The 18,922-nt window shown below is 36.8% G+C and overlaps 1 long non-coding RNA gene across 5 annotated transcripts in view; it reads right to left on the minus strand.

The window, feature by feature from the left end:
• The window catches only part of LOC108640811, a 60,594-nt gene extending 46,820 nt beyond the window's left edge, over positions 1-13,774 (minus strand). For all 5 annotated transcript variants that reach the window (XR_003916048.1, XR_001921507.2, XR_003916047.1 and 2 more), the window contains exon 1: positions 13,382-13,774. This is a non-coding gene — a long non-coding RNA (uncharacterized LOC108640811). The remainder of the gene's footprint in view (positions 1-13,381) is intronic.
• Positions 13,775-18,922: the final 5,148 nt, after the last annotated feature.

Raw genomic sequence — 18,922 nt, forward strand, 5'->3', positions numbered from 1 at the left:
AGCAGAGAACAAAGTATGTAAGTCAAAAGCAAGCTGCAGAATGTAGCACTAAACTAAAAAAAAGTTTATCAAATGGTTAGCAGTCACTCAGAAAGTTTGTATCTCTAAATTAGATTAACAAATGTTGCTATTATGAGCCAGCTTTATGTGTGGCTACATTTGCAGAAAATGCATGGATATCGTTTTGTGTCTTAAAAAACTAACCAAAACAAAACCTCCTCAGTTATGCTACCTTTGACCCTTACAAAAATTCCACTACAGTGGGCTTGCAGCAGCGTGGAAAGACTGTAAATATGTTTAGACAGGTGGTACAGTCTGAGGCCTTCTTTAAGGAAATGGAAAACAATACAGAAGGTCTTCATTTAGAAACGTTCTCATATAATGAAGTATGCCCAATATATTTCAATGCAGAATGCCTTTTTCAGTGATTCTCGCTTGTCATGAAATAAAAGTATGAGTTTTCAAACAGAACAATTGAGGAGTAGTCTCCCCCACATTTCTCTTTCATGCTGTGTTAACCTCACTTATTTTACATTTGTGCAGTAAAAGAAATGACAGCCAAGTCAAGTTTCTAAATTTAAAGCTACTGGGCGACAAATCTTTGGCAAGGAGGGACGCACAATTCTAGTCTTCGCTATGCTTTTCATCTCCTGTTGTAGAGAGCTAAGGAAAAAAGGAGCAGGAAACTCATTAAGATATTGTAGCCAAAGGCCACAAGCTCCTCTACCATAAAAGTCTCAAATTTTCTTGACTGTCTGCTCTCCCTTTGCAATGTCCGAAACACACAGTGAATCCTGAGGGTATCCAGCAGGAAATTGTTGCTGTCTGTTCTGTGTAAGTTCCAAAGAAGGAAAGGAAGGGACAGGATATAAGCACTGCATGGTGAGTTACCCAGCAGAGAGGTGTTGGAGGGGGACAGAGTGGAGATCTAGTTGTTAGTACAAGAAAAAGGTTGGAATTCGGCCAAGTCCCACTGGTCCTTTCAATGGCCTTGATGTTCTCACAACCTGTGTATACAAGGCATCAGGTTCTTTTTACCAGGAGCATGTTGGAAATACACGATGGAGACCTAACCCATTGGAACCTGCTGGGATGATGCTAAATAGGATTCCCTGTGCTAGTTGCTACAAAAATGCCCACGTAGGTACAGATGTGTTGCCATCTCCTTAGAGAACCAACTCAGTTATGCATTTAAAAAATAGATTCATGCACTTCACACACATTCAGTGATAGTCCCTCTTCCCTTTGAACTACTTCTTTTGGTTCAGTATTTTTTGGGTACAAATTTAAATCGGTATTTCAGCCAAAAACCTCTTGATTCCTCTTTGAAAAGGACAGGAACTTCATCAGCTTTTTAAGTAACTCAGGTTTCGCTTCCTTCATTAAAGTGATGATAGATTTTAATTTTTTTTTGCGTGGAAAAAATCTTAAGTTACCCCAAATTTAAGATTGAGTCTGAAAAATTCAACTAGAATACTGGTACTGAAAGAATAACCTGATGAATGATTCTCTAAACGAATTTATGTAAAATTTATTCCCTGGATGTAAAACTGATATAGGATAGTGGTTAGAGGGATATTTTCTCCTCTTTAAAAAAACCAAAACAATACAAAACCCAAACAAACAACAAAACACCAAAACCAAACCAAAAAACAAAAACACAAAACGAATGTGTTTTGTGGAATTGAGGTGTGGATTTGGTCATAATATAAAACAGTAAAACTTGATAATTACAAACAAATACAACTAAAAAGTGAAGGTCTCAGTGAGGTGAGGAAAGAGGAAGCTTGGATTTAGACAGAAAATGTCAGATAAATCCCACGGGTTGAAATTGCAATGTTCCATATTTTGGTTTACTGAAATTTCATGAGACTCTGCTTGTTTTACTATTTTGTATTTTGAGGAAATTACGACAGAAACTAATGAGATTACAACCTGGTTATTTTTTGAGGTTTCCACTAATAATGAAAATGTAGATTTGAAGTCCTAATCTTTTCTGTGTCCGTTTAATAAAAGTATTTATGTATTTTCAAACTGCTCCATAAAAAGGCACTATTTTACTTGTGTTTACACTTTTAAGTAAAATTGGAGTAACTTTTGGTATTTATGGTACCAGTTCCAACGTTTCCATCTTTACATTTTGCTGTTTGCAGAGGAATACAGTGATTCAGGGTGGAGTGGTTTAAAGAAGCAGATTGGATGGGGGTAGAAGAAATGGATAAGAAACTGTTAATCAGCAAATGGATTTCACTAGAGGAATCTGTCTCTAGTTTTAGAATTTTATAAGCTGATGCTCTGAAGCAAACCTGACTGTGCAGAGGATCCCTTCTTCCTGTCTCTAATATATTAGGAAGTCATTTGCTTGAAGAATGATGGTTTTTTAAGTGTTATGCAAGACTGAACTTTTACATAAGACTTACAGAAGGAGACACCTGGTTGTTTGGGGTTTTTTTGTTGTTATGGCTTTTTCAACTGACATAAAAAAGAATTCTATAATGAAGCACAATTCAAAGATGTTTTGCTTTAATTTCCTTTCTTCAGGTAAAATGTGTAGCGAAACCACTAGGAATGATGTAAGTTAGAGAATGAGCGAAATATGTACTCACAGAAAAAGGTTCTGTGGACCACTCTCCGTATTTTAGATGCACATATTGCACATAGAAGAGGCTGATAATTCATAAGAGTAAATGAATCAAGGCACAAGCATAGTGTCCTATTTCTACCATGCTATTTTTTCTGCAGATTTAGTACACTTCGTTACAATTGTAACAAATCAGTTTGGAATTTTCAGAGAATAAGCTTCATGTGAGTCTTCTCTGAAAGGCAAGATTTTGATGTTCCAAAATAGCGGAACATGAAATGAATTTATATTTGAGGTAATCTAGTTTTTCTATACTTAATTTAGAAACTTGACTACTTTTAGATTTATTCCTTTTTATACTTGCAAATCATTGTAAAATCAGTCATTTACAAACATAGCAAGAACTTAACCTTAGGTTGTAGTTCTGAAAAAAAATCTATAGCAGCCATCTAAAGCAAGAAACCACATTTCCAGACAAAGGATTCTGAAGTTCTGGAAGTGAAGGATGCAAATGGCTGCACGCACTGATACACAGCAGCCTCAAAAGTGATGATCTTGATGAGATAGCAGGAGAAAACAGTGTGAAAATTTACTTCATTCTGTTTATCTCAAGTCCAACTCTTCAGTGCTGTGTGTTTCCTTCACAGAAACAATGTCTGTTTTCAGTCTGCAGAAGTAGTTGAATTCTCAGCTGTGCAAAAAATACAATTATGACAAGTACACTTGACCTTCAGTGAAATTAAGGAGAGTACCACCTGCACTAAATATGTCTTGTAAACAGTGTCAGGAGCAAAGGGATACAGTCTGGCTAGAAATCAAATCCAGTTGCATAGCTTACTGCAATAATAACCTTTCAGGTTTCTTTAAAGTTTTGACTTCTAATGGTACCTTACTCTTAAACAAGGAGTGTTGATGAGTTGTTAGCAGCTGTGCTGTGAACAGGAGCATTCTTTGTGCTGAGATAAAGCGGCCCAGCTCTAGAAATAGTCTGTCACGCAATAAACAACTTTTTTTTCCTGATTCTCTTGTAGTCGAAGTGTTACAAATGAAATTAAAGAACATAAGAAAATTGTTTCAGGACACAGTTCCCAGAATATTTTTGACTTCTTGACCTGCGCCTACTCCTGGAATAAGCAACTATAGTAACACCTATATTTTGTTTTATAGAAAAATGTCCCCCCAAAATCAAACCCCTTAAAACTATCTAGATAATGAAGATAGCCTATCTAGATAATGAAGATATAAAAATTAATTTTTACATTACAGCTTCATAGGAAAAACAACAAAATATTCATTTAGAAAGACACAGTATCCTGAAAGCAACTTAACATATCCAAAAGACAATCCAGTAAAAGGAATGCTTCAGTCCAGATGCAAACACATGTGCCATAGACATTCCCTATATGTAAACCCTCATCAGAACTCTTTTTGTGCAAGTCTCACCTTGAAGTAATGCTGTACATAGAGGCTGTGTTATCCTGGGTTATTTTGGCTAGACAGTTCTGACTAGTAGGGTTTTCCATAAAAACTACTTGCTCCTATTCACCTATTTTAACCAATCCATTCCCTCCTTTCTGTAACTTAATGAACATTTCTCAGCATAGCTCAGTGGGGAAGGAATGTGGGGAAGTCAAGTTAGTTATCTAAAGGTTTTAAATGTCTAAATCATAATTTTAAATATTTTTTTAGGCACAGTTAGCTAGTATAGATCACAAAGTGCAGGAAACATGTACTGGACAGTCTTGGATTTCCAGTAAGTTTTATACTGATGTTGTAGGGTGAATTTCAGTACATGGTATTATGTACTAATAGTGAAAATGATCTTCAATGCCAGGTCAAATCCAAAGAAGCCATCAGTCTGGCAGCCTAGTATGAATGGGGAAAATGGGTTCCTTGCCCACAGTGGCAGGAAATGCCCATGGTAGGCTTTTCAGAAATAACACAAAATTGCAAATGGTCTTGAATATGATGGTAATCCAGCTTAAACTTTCTCTTCAGCAAAGTTAAACCATAGACCTCAAAAATCTTAGAAGCTACCTACTAAATATAAAGCATAGATGAATAAACATTGTTATGTGTGTGCTGTCTTTCATATTATCTGCATCGCTGACAACTGTAGAATTTATAGCATTTCATATTTAATATACGTTTTACTACACTCCTTATTTTTGTAAATCAAAATTGTACAGACCTTCTATAGTTTAGCTGTTTATTATTAGTCTGTAAAACTGCTGTTTTCCTTTAAAATTTAAATCAGTCCTGATATAATTAATAACTCTACAAGAAATCAATTTTATTTTTTTTTTCCTGAGGAAAATGAGGTGTAGTGGCTTGGCTGTTTTGTAGCAACGGGTTCTGGTTTTGTCTTCCATTTCCATAGCAAAGGGAATTAATTTAAGGGAGATCAATAGCGTTGCCGCCATACATTGCATACTCCCGCTATAATTCACAGTGCTGGGGAGTATTTGACATTAGTTTATACTTAATCTTGTATCTTGTTGTATAGAATTATGCAAATTAAGCACCCTTAGAAAGAAGCTTTTGTTTTTATTAATTTAATGCAGTAATACTAATAAGGGAAAAATATGTAAAACAAATCATTGTGTGTGCTTAGGATAAAAAAAAAATGTGCTAACCCTTGATATTGGGTGGGCGTAATGGATGTTGTGTAAAGCACTCTGCACTTTGCAGCGTGTGAAACCTGCACAAACTTTCCAGTAAAGTTAAAGCACTTGCAAAAATGTTGCACCTGGAGCAGGGAGGAGTGAAGAGGGCAAAGGTCAGCATTAGGCATTAAGACACTGACTAAACAGACTTTACACTTGGTGAAAAGTCCAGACAACCCCTGCAGTGTCATCTTACAACTCTGGTTTTCTTCTTTTCAGGACATAGTAATCCATAAATACACTCAAGTCACCAGCAGCTTAGCTCTTCCCCCGCTTCTCCCCCTTTTTAACTCTCCTTTCATTTTTAATTCTTACATAAAGATCTGAATTTTTAACCCTTTCCAAGTATTTTAATCAACCCTGGGAGCTGCTTTTCTTTACTGCTGTCATTTACTGGACTTATCTTTCTAAATCCTCTTTTTTGAAAATTATTCTCTAAGAAAAGTGGTTTCAAATAAACTAAAAAAAATATTACTTGAAAACTGTAGCACAAACTCAGTGTATGGATAAGACATCCTGGAAAATTATTAGATTTTTATTTCTATAAAAAGGCAGTTATCAAACTCTGTAAACTACTTGAAGGCAATATTTGTTTCTGAAGTTTCTTAACCAGAAACTCTATGTAAAATATCTCATGGAATGTAGCATAAAATTTGTTTCTACAATTACTTCTGAGCCTATTTGTTTAGATAGATGAAACCAGTTTCAGCTGGGATGCTGCAAGAAATGTTTGCCATTGTTGGTTTTTTTCAGTCAAACAAACAGAAAAATCTCAGCAGTTTCTCTAAACTGGAAAAATGCAGAGGTAAAACAAAGAGGTGTTTGTACTTTTATCACACAATTAAGTCTTTCAGTTTTGCGTCTATTACACTTAGTAGCTGAAATCATGAGACCAAACTGATTTTAATCATTTTATCGGATCCCATTATCCACATCCCATGGTTTAAGAGACTGGATAGACTCCTAATATAGTCTGGAGCCTTGACAGTAAAAATAGGCTGGTGAAATACAACCTATCAGTTGCATATAATTGTGCACATTTTGCTCACTTCCTCTCCTTGTTCTGAGCACTGCACGAGGCTGTACTTCCACGCAGGATATTTTCCCCTTGCCCACTCTTCACTACCCCACCTCTTCTGCAAGTCTGCTGAGATGTTCAGCAGGTCTGTCACATTCCCTTTTTCATTAATTTTTTACATCTTGTGAGCAGCGCTGACACCAGAGACCTGAAAGAAATCTGAGTAGTTCTTTCATACTGCGCACGAATATTGATTCATAGAAACATTCATCAGAAAATGATTTTTTTTTTCTTTTGGACAGAGATCTCGTGTATTTACTCAGGGAGGGAAAACAAAACTTCCAGTTACATGTGTGCAACATGGTCATTTCAGTTAGTCACAAAATGGTGGCCTGAAAGCATCTCCTGTCAAATCTCATGGTCACTGCAGGCTTACTGATTTCTGTTCTTGCACAGTGATTTTTAGTGTTGCTACCCAAGGGTTTCTAACTTGAATGTGGTGGTAACCCAGCTTATACTTTCTCCTCAGCAAAGCTAAAATTATAGACCTCAAAAATCTTAGAAACCACTTACTAAATATAAAGCATAGACAAATATTACATTACGTGTGTGCTGTCTTTTGGTCTGTTCAATGGTGGAAATCAGAGAATCATCAATAGAAACAGAAAGATGAAACTGGGATTTAATGGGGGCAGAACCAGCAAAGGTATTTGCTTCTCATTGCAACGTGCTCTGTAGAAATTACAGACCTATTTCAGCATGATGCTTTAAGTACATGCTGGACTTTGAGCATGGAAGTGATTTTTTGGGTCACCTTTAGACTTTAGAAGTAAGAATATGCTCAATGCCATTACAAGATCAGATCCTTGGTGCACAAACACTAGAGGCAGTGAGTGTCTAGGGCTCAGGTTTGGTACTCCTGGTGACGCAGTGCAGCATTTTAACCTGCAGTGAGTCTCACTGGTACCGTGGGACAGACTATTAATAACCCGTTACAGGAGTCAGCATTTTAGTGCTAGGCCTTGCATGAATGTTGAATCTAGAGCATCATTACAGATGGAGTAGTACCTTCCATTCATCCTATATTCTGATGTTGTGTTGCAGGTTACCAAAAAAAAAAGAAGTGAATGTTCAAGTACATGGAGAACTTAAGAAAATTAGACTAGAACTGAATAATATTAATCTTTTGAGAAATGGGCTTTGTGTCTTGTCTAGTTGTAGAAACACCACACCAAAGATGATCTGACTTAATAGCAGCAACAAAAGACCATTTTGTCTAGTATTTTTTATTCTTTTCAAGCATCTGAGGTGTCTACAGTACCCTTTGCTGTGGTATCTCAATGCTGACTTCATAATAATAATCACATATTCAAAACTTCAATTCTGCTAATATGACGTAGATGAGAAGCCAGGGAGTTAAATGATTTGCCCAAGGCTATGAAACATCATGCTGGAGAGCTGAAATCAGACCTTTTACCATGTCTGCCTGGCCAGACGCAAGGTCTGTGCTTTGTTTTATGTTCTCAGGCATGTTTCTTCACGCAAATGTTATTTGGACTGCATGCCTGACATATAGCAAAGGCCATACTGCCCACTGCATTTTCTTCTGGGTTGTTTTCCACCTTAAACTTAAAAAATTACTGGAATTTTAATGAAAACCTGGTTTAACTGAAGGAAAGAAGAGTGTCTTATTGAAGCCATTTTCATTATTACTTTTCAGAAATTATATTCTACAGGTGTTTAGTGGTTTCTTGATTCAAGCTTATAGTGATGAGACCAACAACCACTCAAGCATAATGTCAAACTAAGCTCTGAACAGGAGAGTTAATATGTGCCAAACAGTACAGCAGTAATAAGTCTGTTGCTGATTTTTTTTCAACCAACCAAACTTGCTCTGTATTGCTTCCAATTGGTCTTTTTCCCCCACCTCACTTTTCTTCTGAAGGATTCATTTTAACCACTTACCTTATCCATGGGCTGTGTAAATCTGTGGGTGAAACTTTGTGCATCTTTTACAAACTCTACTTGCTAAATTTCCAATATCGTTGTATTACTTCACAAATATCCCACTAATGCCAAACAAAATAGCAGGTAAGACTGTAATGGTGTCATCTGTGCATATAATTTTGTGGATAATGTTTGTGTGTGATACATACAGTATTTACAATCTGTACTTGGCATGTAGATCACACAGTCACAAGTGAGGCTGATCACCAACCCACGTAGTGTGGGTGGGATGTGTGTATGTAAAATCTTCATAGGCAAATTAATAGCAATTGAAGGTTACAGATGTTTTAAGGGTGAACATTTTGGACAGTGGAAAAATACATTTTTCTGACACTTCCAAAATGTGCCTTATAAAAATTTGATTAAGTACCATATCCTTCAGATTTTCTGCCTTCATTAGAAAAGGCAAAGCATTTCATGCTTTAGTTCACCCACACCTTTCAATCTTTTTGGTCACTCTTTGCCTGAGTTTGTTTTGGCAGTTTTGTTTCTGCTTTTATGGGTTTTTTTGGGTCTTTTACTATTTGGCCATTAAATGATGTCAAGTACCTGTTTGGCTGGTGTCTGATAGACGTACATATTCCTTGTTACACACATTTCTAAAAGAGGAACTTGCCATGATTTTTGCCTGAATGCTACTAGATTTGGCACTGTACAAATAATATAAATTAAATATTCTTAATTATTTCATCTCATACTAGAAAAGATTCAGGACAAAGGAGAGATTGATGCAGTGTGCCTTACAATGGTCCTACTGATTTCTCTACTGGCCTTTCCTCTGCACATGGTCAATTAGAATTGAAAATCCTGTGCTGATTTCATTCGCTGGAATTTTTAAGCAGGTCAGGAAGAAAGATGTTATTGAAAGGAAAAGTCTCATCTAAATAAGAAAAGAACACGTGGCCATCTGGTCTAACTGTACCATGCTGAAAGTCATTTTGACTCTGCTGTAGTTTGAGCTTTGTAACAGTTTGCTAAAATATCAAGCAGAAATCTGTTTACATTAAAACACTCTATTTCTATCTATAAAAATGCAATGTGCGGTTCTCTTCCTATCTGTAATGCATGAGCTCATTTGACCCCATTACCTTATTGAGACTGTCTATGTTTCTGGTAGGTTGTCAAGTTACTTCAGCTCTGCAAAGGTATAAGTGAAACTACCAAAATTTTGAAAGTTTTGGGGGTAATCCTGAGCACTTTATTCCTATGACTAAAACTTGCACTTCTGCTTGAACTAGGAAAGGCTCAAACAGGAGGATGCAACAGGAAGTATGAGGGGAAAAGGGGAGAGGAAAGTTTAAAAAAGGAAATTAGAAGTTGAAATTTGTGCGAGTAGCACCATGGAGTTTGCACAACCAACTGTAGGCCACAGGCTAAGAGACAAGCTGTAATAGATACCAAATTTTTGAGGAATGGAGTCATAAATATGCATGAGCTTCCATGATTGCATTGTTTCAACATCAGCTTTTAAAAATTTTAAAGAAGTCAGCAAAAAAACAGAGGTCAGAATTTTTCACATTAGGTAAATAAACTCATTGCTTAAAAAGCTAGAACACACAGCTCCAAATCTCAGGTGGCTGGACAACAACAGCAGGAGGATAATGCCATACTTACAGAAACACTGGTCACTTGTATCTTCTACCTACTTTAGTCAGAGCTGTTGAACACCCAGCACTCACAAAACCCAAGAGACCTTACTGGGAGAAGGGGACAGAATTGAACTAAACATGGAGGCAAGGACCCTGTATTCATATTCTCAGGTTTAATGCTTAATTCTTATGTGATTAGTCACTACTTTTGCATTGACAAACATTACATAAATTGCCAGTTGAAATGTCCTTCTAATACAATGTAGTGTATAAATCCCTTCTGAAGTTTAGAGGAATTGATTTGCATAGGATTTCAACCTTTAGGAAAGGATAAAAATATGATTGCTTATTGTCATTACCCTAAGAAAATGAAAGTCAGCACTTCATAATGTAGCTGCAGGCATTATTTCAAAATACATTTTTGAAACAAGTGGCGCGTTTTATTTTTTTTAAAGCATAATATGCCAGGTAAAGTAGAAAGAAAATTATCACCTTAATATACTTAACATGCTTATATACATGTAGCTTACAAGTGCACACTTCTTGTGCATGACCATTGTTGAGTTTGCTTGTATATTTCATATAAGGTTATATAAAGTGTTCCTTTAGAAAAGCATCATATCCCTTGCTTTTAAAAAAATAAAATACAGGAATATAAATTTGACCGCAGCTCTTGATTCACTTAATTTTTCTTAAATCTCTATTCTGGAATCTTGCTGTGGATATTGCTGCAACTACGTGCAACCTTTTGTTTGCATGTCTCTGCTGCTATTTGGAAAGGAAGTTTTTTTTAAGACTAAATGGGATAGTTATGCTGGGTTCCTTTCCTCATAGTGTTTATAAGCAATATTAAAGAAAAAAGCCAAGAAAAATTCCCATCTTTTCATTAAGATACTTGTTAGAGTGACTAAAATATAGTTTCGGCCTTTTCAGGGAGTAAATTAAAAGCAGTGTACGTAGGTTGTGTGTTTAAAAATATGTTTTCTTCTAAGTCTTTTTCACACAAAGTTCATATTAAAAAATAAATATTAGTCATCATGTGTGTCTCACCGTAATTTGTACCAGAAGACAATGAAATTCCAAAGAACTTAGAATATAGGTCCACATGGCATATATTTAAAAATTAAATAGAATAAATGCTTTGAATCTCCTTTTCCTCTGTATGCCTCTGCTAACCCCACCCATAGCCACACCAAACGTAGAGCAACTATTTTGGGGAGTACTGCATTCCCAAAACCAACTTTCTGGCACAATGACACTGGGCCAGTTGGCATTTCTCTGGTCTGTGGCAACAGGAAGGCCAGGGGTTACAAGGCCAGCTAACTAGTCCCCTGCCACGCTCCCCTTCTTCATTTGAAGACAACCTACTTACAAAGCATTTTGCTACTACCTTGTTTAAAACTACCATAAAACTGTCTGGGAGCTCTCGCTAATCTATCTAAACCCAAATGTTTTCAAATATTTCAGTTTGATGGGCATTCAGGCATGGGTATCTGGACGGTAGCTATTTGCCTTTATGTAATATATCATATGCATACACAAAATCTTTACCTAGTATTTGAGAGCTACACGGCAATTATGTAAGTGATGCATGAACTTAACGTAAAATACTGCATTGACTGTAAAGCTAGAGTGGAAATCACAGTAAAATGGGAAACATTTGATGCCCCTGTTTACACTGTGTTGGAAAGTGTGTGTACATGTGCGTATGTTTTGTACAATAATGTGTATATATGTTTACAAAGTTTCTTATTTTGTATTTTTTGCGAATCATAACAAAGTTGAAACCGAGCCTGGCCGACATAAGGAGGAAAGGCTTGTGTTTGGCTTTAATCTTTCTGCAGCACGGTTCAGACTTCTGTCTGATCTGCACATAGCAGAGCAAGGGGCTTGCCGTGCATTGCGTGCAGGCTCCTTGATTGTGGAGGGGAAAAAAAAAAAAATCTGGCTGGAATCCAGACAGGCGAGCGCAGTGCTCTGTTGATCATTGTGTCTAGCCTTCAGGTGTCTCAGCTCACAGTGGGCGGCGGTTGGGGGAGGGGGAGATAACAGGAGGGCAGACAAAGAATAAAATGGTGTATTTAAAAAAAAAAAAAAGAAATCATATGTAAAAAAAAAAAAAATCACGTCAAATCCTTTTTTTTTTTTAAAAAATGCTTCTTTTAACGTTCCTGTCCCTGCAGCGGGAGCAAGCAAACATCTGTCCAGGAAGATTTATTTAAGCCATAATTAGTAGCGTCTGGAGTCTTTCAACAATTTCTCTTTATTGCACTTAATTTTTTATTTTTTTTTAAAGAAGTCTGCTCATCTTTCACTTAAAAACTGTTTTCACTTCATGCAGTATTAGAGATCCAGCCCAACCAGGACTGAGTCAGATTTCTATTGTCTTTGCTTTTTCCCTTCTGATCGTAGTTTTCAGAATCCAACTTTTAGTAGGGAAGGGGGGGTGGAAAGGATCGTGCAGGCAGGGGGGAAAGATCTTATTAAAGATCTAATGAGCATGTGGAGGAAAAAAAAGCAAAAATACAAATCAGTGCTGTTTATTATACAGTTATTCGTTTGGGTTCAATTTCTTTTCCGGGGAAGAAGAAAAAAAGCACTGCTTTGTCTGTTGCTTCTGTTTGAGAACTCTCATAAATCTTGCCCAGAAAGCAACTTGAGCTCAAGGAGATCTGGCCAGTAAAGCTCTGGGAAGCAATTTCAATGTCTCTTGCTATGGATATTCTCTTCTTTCTGCCCCCTTCATCTCCACTGCCCCCTCCACCCCGACTTTCTGACATTATACCGTGAAGAGCCCCACACCCTTTCCCACCCCACCAGGAATCTGAGTGAATGCAAGCCGCAATCTAGAGGTAAAGTTGCTTATCAAAAAGCCTCTCCTCATGCTGAGTGAGTCCAGATATTATACTAGTGTTTTTTCAGTCCAGCCATAACCCTTTCTAACACTCCCCCCGTTGGCTCGCCTCTCCCCCTCCCCCCGTGGAAGGGGTGGGATGGGAACCTTGCTCGACTTCATTGTTCCAAATGTAAGAGCTATTTGCCCCAAAGTGTCTTTGCTGTCTTTCATAGCTAATTATAATAACTGTCAGATGTCTGGAAAGTCTGGGCTGCCCTTGCTGGCAGAGTTAAAGTTTGCCTTTATGTTTTCCCCTTGGGGACAGATCAGGCCTGATTAGACACAGAGTACAAATAAAAGTGAACAACATACGTGTGTAGGGCTTTTTGTCTTTGTTTTTCTTTATGAACAAAGCAGCACGCTGGCTATGTCAGGAAGCAGTGTGTCATGCAGTGTGCATGCAGGCACTGCCCTGGAGGATAACTCGCTTTTTCTTTTTTCTTCTTTTTTTTTCTTTTCTCTTATTGAAGCATGCAAGAAATATTCCTGAATTTTGATATCACTTTAGATACTTGCTCATCGCATAAGAAAAGTAATCATTGATTTAATGAACATAACATTTTGACATTTTTAAGATATTTGCTTTCCTGCATGAAAATAAAAATAAATAGTCCCCGTACTCACAGTTTTGTTGTGCTGTGCAGGTCGCTGTCTCCTTCTGCAGAGACAAGGAGGGTCGGAGGGTGTCAAGGGTGCAGAATCCCAGTTAAATTCAGGAGAAATGTACAAATGTGCTTCCTGAAGTCGCCTGGAAGTCAGCCACTTGTGCTCAGACATCCCATTGCTGCTCTGCACGCTATACTATCTGCAGTTCTGAATTGAACTAAATACTGCCCATGTGAAAGACAGAGGAAACACAGTCATGTGGGACACACAAATCCACTCTATTGGCTCTGAAGGCACAACTTCAGCATTCTTGCATTTCCACCATTGGTTAACAGTTCAAGCTGAAAGAGTCTAGGTCCTCCTAGTGAGTCCGTTTTCCCTTTATGTGTGGAAGAATGACTGTAGGATTTTACAGTGACAGGATTAGTTAAGAAAGGCACTGAAGTCATCCCTTTGACTGAAGCTGGTGGGTGGGGATTGGAAGCTGTGCTTTTCTCAAGTCGACGTTTTTCCTTTTTCTGCCTGCATTCCTAGTGTCAGGAAATGCTTGCAGTTAACTCGGGCAGCAGAGAGAAACTGAAGTGACTTTTTCAGGTTCAGGGATAGGGACCTGACTTTTAGAGTAATACAGTGTTAGAGACTGTAAGATGATTTTTACAGGAATAACTAATCTGGCTTGCTAAAGTGTGGTTGTTCTCTCTTTTCCAATTTGTTTTTTTTTGTTGTTGTTGTTTTGGTTTTGGTTTGTTTGTTTGTTTGTTTTACGCTCAGAAAGGACTGTATCAGGATCATTTCTCTTGAATTTTGCATCACATAAGGCACATAAATGAGACCAGCAGTTCCAAAGCCTAGATTAATAATTCAACAACAGAGGAAAGATTTTACAGAACTCTGGATCTCTGGGGAATATTATGATATGGTCATAATAATATTTTAAAGAAGTAACCAATTCTGTAAAATCTATAATTGCTGATATTTGAGAATAATGAAGCTATAAAGATTAAATAGAAGGGAAGAAGATTGACTATCCCCTATTTTGGTATTCTGTCATTTGTCTGATTTAGTTATGCCAGCGTGAGCAGTAATTTGAAACGGTACTCAGTCATGTGTGACATACTTCTCCAATTAACCCTTATTAAAAAGACCTTTCCCAAATCCCACATGCATGTTTTCCTAGAACTACAGAAAATAGAGGTGCGATAGATTTGTCAGGTTTTGTGTCCATCCTTCTGTCTGGGCAGATTTATTTCCTCTTTTGTGTTTCCAGGGCTATGTCTCATGTAGCTCTAAATACACCCAATGTGTGGTTCCTGTTGGTGGACTGTTGAACTTGGGGCCTAATTTAGCAGTTGAAGTGCTTGGAAATTTACCAGAATAATTAATATGGAATAGTAAATTCATTGTATGTCTGTGGTGTATGCAAGACCAAGCACAGACTGCTCTGCTGGCAATTGTACCATGTTATTCAGCACCTTATGCCTGGCCCTGGGTGTCAGGGCATCTTTTTGATTTTACCAGTCAAGCTTGTTCAGTCCACCTTAAAACAATGCTTCTTCCTCTTTGGAGTTCACCCTCTTAAGCTATTTATAAACTTTTATCATCACCTCACTGACCACCCTTGTCATCACTTAGCTGAACACCATATTCCAGGTGTAGCTGCATAAGATATGGAAACATTCCTCTGTAGCCTGTGACCTGGTATGGCTGCAGCAAATCAATATGTGTTTGCTTGATATGTGAGCAGGAAAATATATATCTTAAAAATAGACTCACACACCTGACCAACAGGATTCCAGAGAAGATGAATACACTGTATGTTCTACTCTGAGTTAGGAAGGCGGCCTTGCAAAGGCCTTCTTTGCTTCTAAGTGCTAAGAAGATGCAGAGTTTATTTTTCTTTAGCAGGCTCACTTAAAAATAATGTTTAGTAACAGTATACAAAAGGTGGAATTTGTTGTTGTTTGGCTTTTTAATCTTCACAAAGAAAGATAATTGTCTGGTTTGGATAAAATAAGGCTACAGCAGTAGCATCAAAACTTTCTCTCCACCCTCCAAAAATGTTTTCAGCTCCACTGGGCTTTCCACATCTGGACTCCAGAACACTGAGGGAAGAGAACTGAAAACCCTGGGAGACATTTTCTTTTTTTTCGCAGCGCTGGTGGTCTTCATAATTTTGGTTGCCTTTTTTTTGTTGTTGTTGTTTAATTCAATTAAAGAGGGAAGAAATACTAATTAAAAAAAAAACCTTACTCCAGAGAGCAGTAAACTCTTTGGTTTTAAGACCAGTGCATGGTCTTTTCTTAAATACATCTTCTTCATGAATGTCAGTTTCTGATTTTAAAATGCTGAAAAACTATTTAAAGAAAGGGAATAAACATCTGAATTAATTTATTATTGTTTAACTCTTTCTTCAAACAACTCGTGAGTGAATTTCATGAAAAATTGGGGAATCTGGAGCAATGATTATTTAACTGCATTTCTTGAACCATGAATCAAAGGATGACACAAGCAGACAGTTTTGTGACTCCTGGTATTTTGGAGACCAAATTAATACTCTGCCTCACTGTTGTTTCCAGAGAGAGAAATGTATCTTTACATATACTTGTGTATTTAAATGGACATTTTATTCTCTGTATCATGTCTGTTGGAAAGAAAGCAAAATGAAGACTTAACCTATATCATGTTCACTCCCCTTGAATAATAAATTGCTTCTTTCTCCATTATTGTTACCAAAGAAGAGTTCATAATTGTAAGAGACAACAGAAAAGAGCATCATAAAGTTACCACAATGTGGAAAATAACATTACTTTGCAAATTCTGTTGTTATGATGATGCTTTACATGTGAGGTTATATGTTGCTGTGTGGACTGGGCTGTCAGAGTCTGGAGATCTGTTACTGCTGTGTGGTCCTCTGTGACCATCCTTTGACAGAACAGATTTTTTTTTTCTGGTTTTTGGGTTAGAGTTTGGGGTTGCAGCTTTTTTTGCTGATCTAGCAAAGACTGGTGAGACACATAATTCCTGTTTAATACGGGTCCTATTCCTAAGAATTTCCAATGTTCCTTGGGCAGGAACTCTAGGAAAAAAAGAAATGAGTGAAGTTAGAAATTATAATTTCTAATGTAGCTTTTTCATTCTTTGGAAGTATTAGAGAGCATATGGTTTGTGTGAGGGTGTGGAAAAGTAGGATGGACTTGAACATCTTGTATAGGGTGCATTCCCAAACAACTTTGCAAATCAGCCAGTGATTTTTTTCCTGTGTAAATATAAGCTCCATGACTACTTGGGAGAAGGAGCAGATTTGCCCCTTGGCTTCTTCTTAGTAATGCATACTACATTTAGAAAAGCAAAAATCAAAAATTCAGATAAATTTCTTTCAGAAACACTTAGAATAAAGGCACTTGTGCAGTTTGTATGTTGATGTGTTATATTATGTAAATGGTTACTTCTGAAAACATAACTGTTTCCTTAGAAAATGAAATGGAGTTCTGTTGTGTGTATGCTGCAGATTTCATGTTGCCCAGCACTTTTAATCCTTTCCATTTTTCTTTCAGTGGAAAATAATTGAACTTTATAAGACTGTGTATTTGCTTACAACTTTGCCAGAGAATTCTTGCTGTTCTATACACCTTTGCTTTTTATAATACAGCAGTAGGTGGTAATTGCTAAAGTTTCAATCCTATATTAGCTAGTAAAATCCCTTGATGTTGGTAGTGTATAAGCAAAGAACAAATCAGTCAGAAACAAATATCCCAGGAGATACTGGGGAAACTGGAAAAAGGCAGAGAAGAAGCAAAGTCAGTGAAAATCATTGAGGGAGGGCAAGTGGACAAAGGGCACCCAAAAGCCATTTCATGGAGAGTAATTACCAAAGCCTGGAAACATGTACATCACTTGCAGTGTGTGCACATATTCTGGAAATGTTTGTATACCCTAGTTAAGAACAGCCGTAAGCGAACATGAGTTGTTTTTCAAATGCATCTGGTACAAGAGGTTTGTGAATAAAGGTTTGCTCTCATCTCCTGCACTGGGAGGGGTGACAGTAGCTGAAATGTTGTCTGAGCAAGTCATCTCTGCTGTATATGAACCAGCTGGCCAGGTTGCAGTATCTACTATTTACATAAAGAAAAATCTCCAGCTAAGCTGTTAATATCATAACTGATTTTGTGGGGTTCTTGGGGGGGTTATGTTTTGTTTGTGGTTTTTTCCAACTGGGTCTTTTCTCATTCCTCTTTCTCCTCTAACTCTTTATGTAGAAAAAGTGAATGAAACCATATGAGATACTGGGAAGATTTTCAGCAGTCAGACAGGAAGCTGGTATCCTACTAATAGTGAAAGTCAGAAGAACTTACTCCTGTTTCCTCTGCAGGTCTTCTGTCTGTTTAGGGACAACTTTTGATGGTAGCTTAGAAAATATGGCTGCAATTTAACCACTACAAAAAACCATTTCAGATTCAATAGATTCCTGATCTGTGTACTGAAATTTATGTATATGTTGAGCTATTCGGTTCTTTGTATTTATAAACCTGATTTTGGTTACAGGATTGTTGGTGAGGAATTCATATCTCATCAATATCTCATTCAGATGAACTTAAAATATTAGGGAAAAAAAATTCAAGGATTTTCAGCTAATCAATTCTAAAATTTTTACAAATTTATTCAAGTGAAAATTAAAATATAGTGTTAGCAACTGTGTTTGCAAGAGAAAATTTCTAAATAAAACAGAAGGTTATGTAAATAGTGGGCTGGTAACTGCAGTATAGTTCAGATGAAATTGAGTGATACAAATGTTTTAAATATTGTCTATATTTAGATTGCCATAGAATTATGATATCCAGAAAGATTTGATCAACAAAGGTAGAATCAACCATGCTTTTCATCTGATAAGCCTCAAATTTAAAATATACAAAATCTCTTGAAACCCTTAAGTACCATTAAAATGAATGTTACTTGAACGATTTCTATATCACATCTGTGTATTCCACAAATTCTGGTGATTTAAATGATGCCCTTTTTTTTCTGGGTAATTTCTTCAATTTTTGGTTTTTTTAATCCTTCCATTTTTATCCCTTTTCTTTGGTCACTTGTTCCCTTAAGTCCTTTCAGTATAAACAAATTATTTACCCCAAAAAACACATGCCTTAAACTCAGGTGGCTCAGTTTTCACCCAAAAAAATGAAAACTTTGTAGGGGCAGTCGGACTTGGTGACCATAACAGGTCTTTTTCCCTCAGACTCCTCTTACAAGGTTATGTAGCTTTTTCTGATTTCAGATACAAGTTCTTCCATCCCCTATTAACCCACAATAATATGTAAACATATTTATTTTATAAATTATCAAACTTCGATTATATTTCCTTACAGAACTATACAACTGGCATTTTAATTTCCTTCTAGTGTAAGATTGGTTGCAAAATCTAAAACTTATCAAAATTTTGTGCAATCCAGTATTTGGTGAAAAATGGTAGTATTTAGCAGTTCAACTTTCAAATATAGAAGTCTTTTGGTTGAAAAACTCCTATGTAGTCTAATTCTCAATATTTTTTTGTTGAATCAATCA

This window comes from Manacus vitellinus, unplaced genomic scaffold, assembly GCF_001715985.3.
Source record: "Manacus vitellinus isolate BGI_N305 unplaced genomic scaffold, ASM171598v3 scaffold_44_pilon, whole genome shotgun sequence".
Lineage (NCBI taxonomy): Eukaryota > Metazoa > Chordata > Aves > Passeriformes > Pipridae > Manacus > Manacus vitellinus.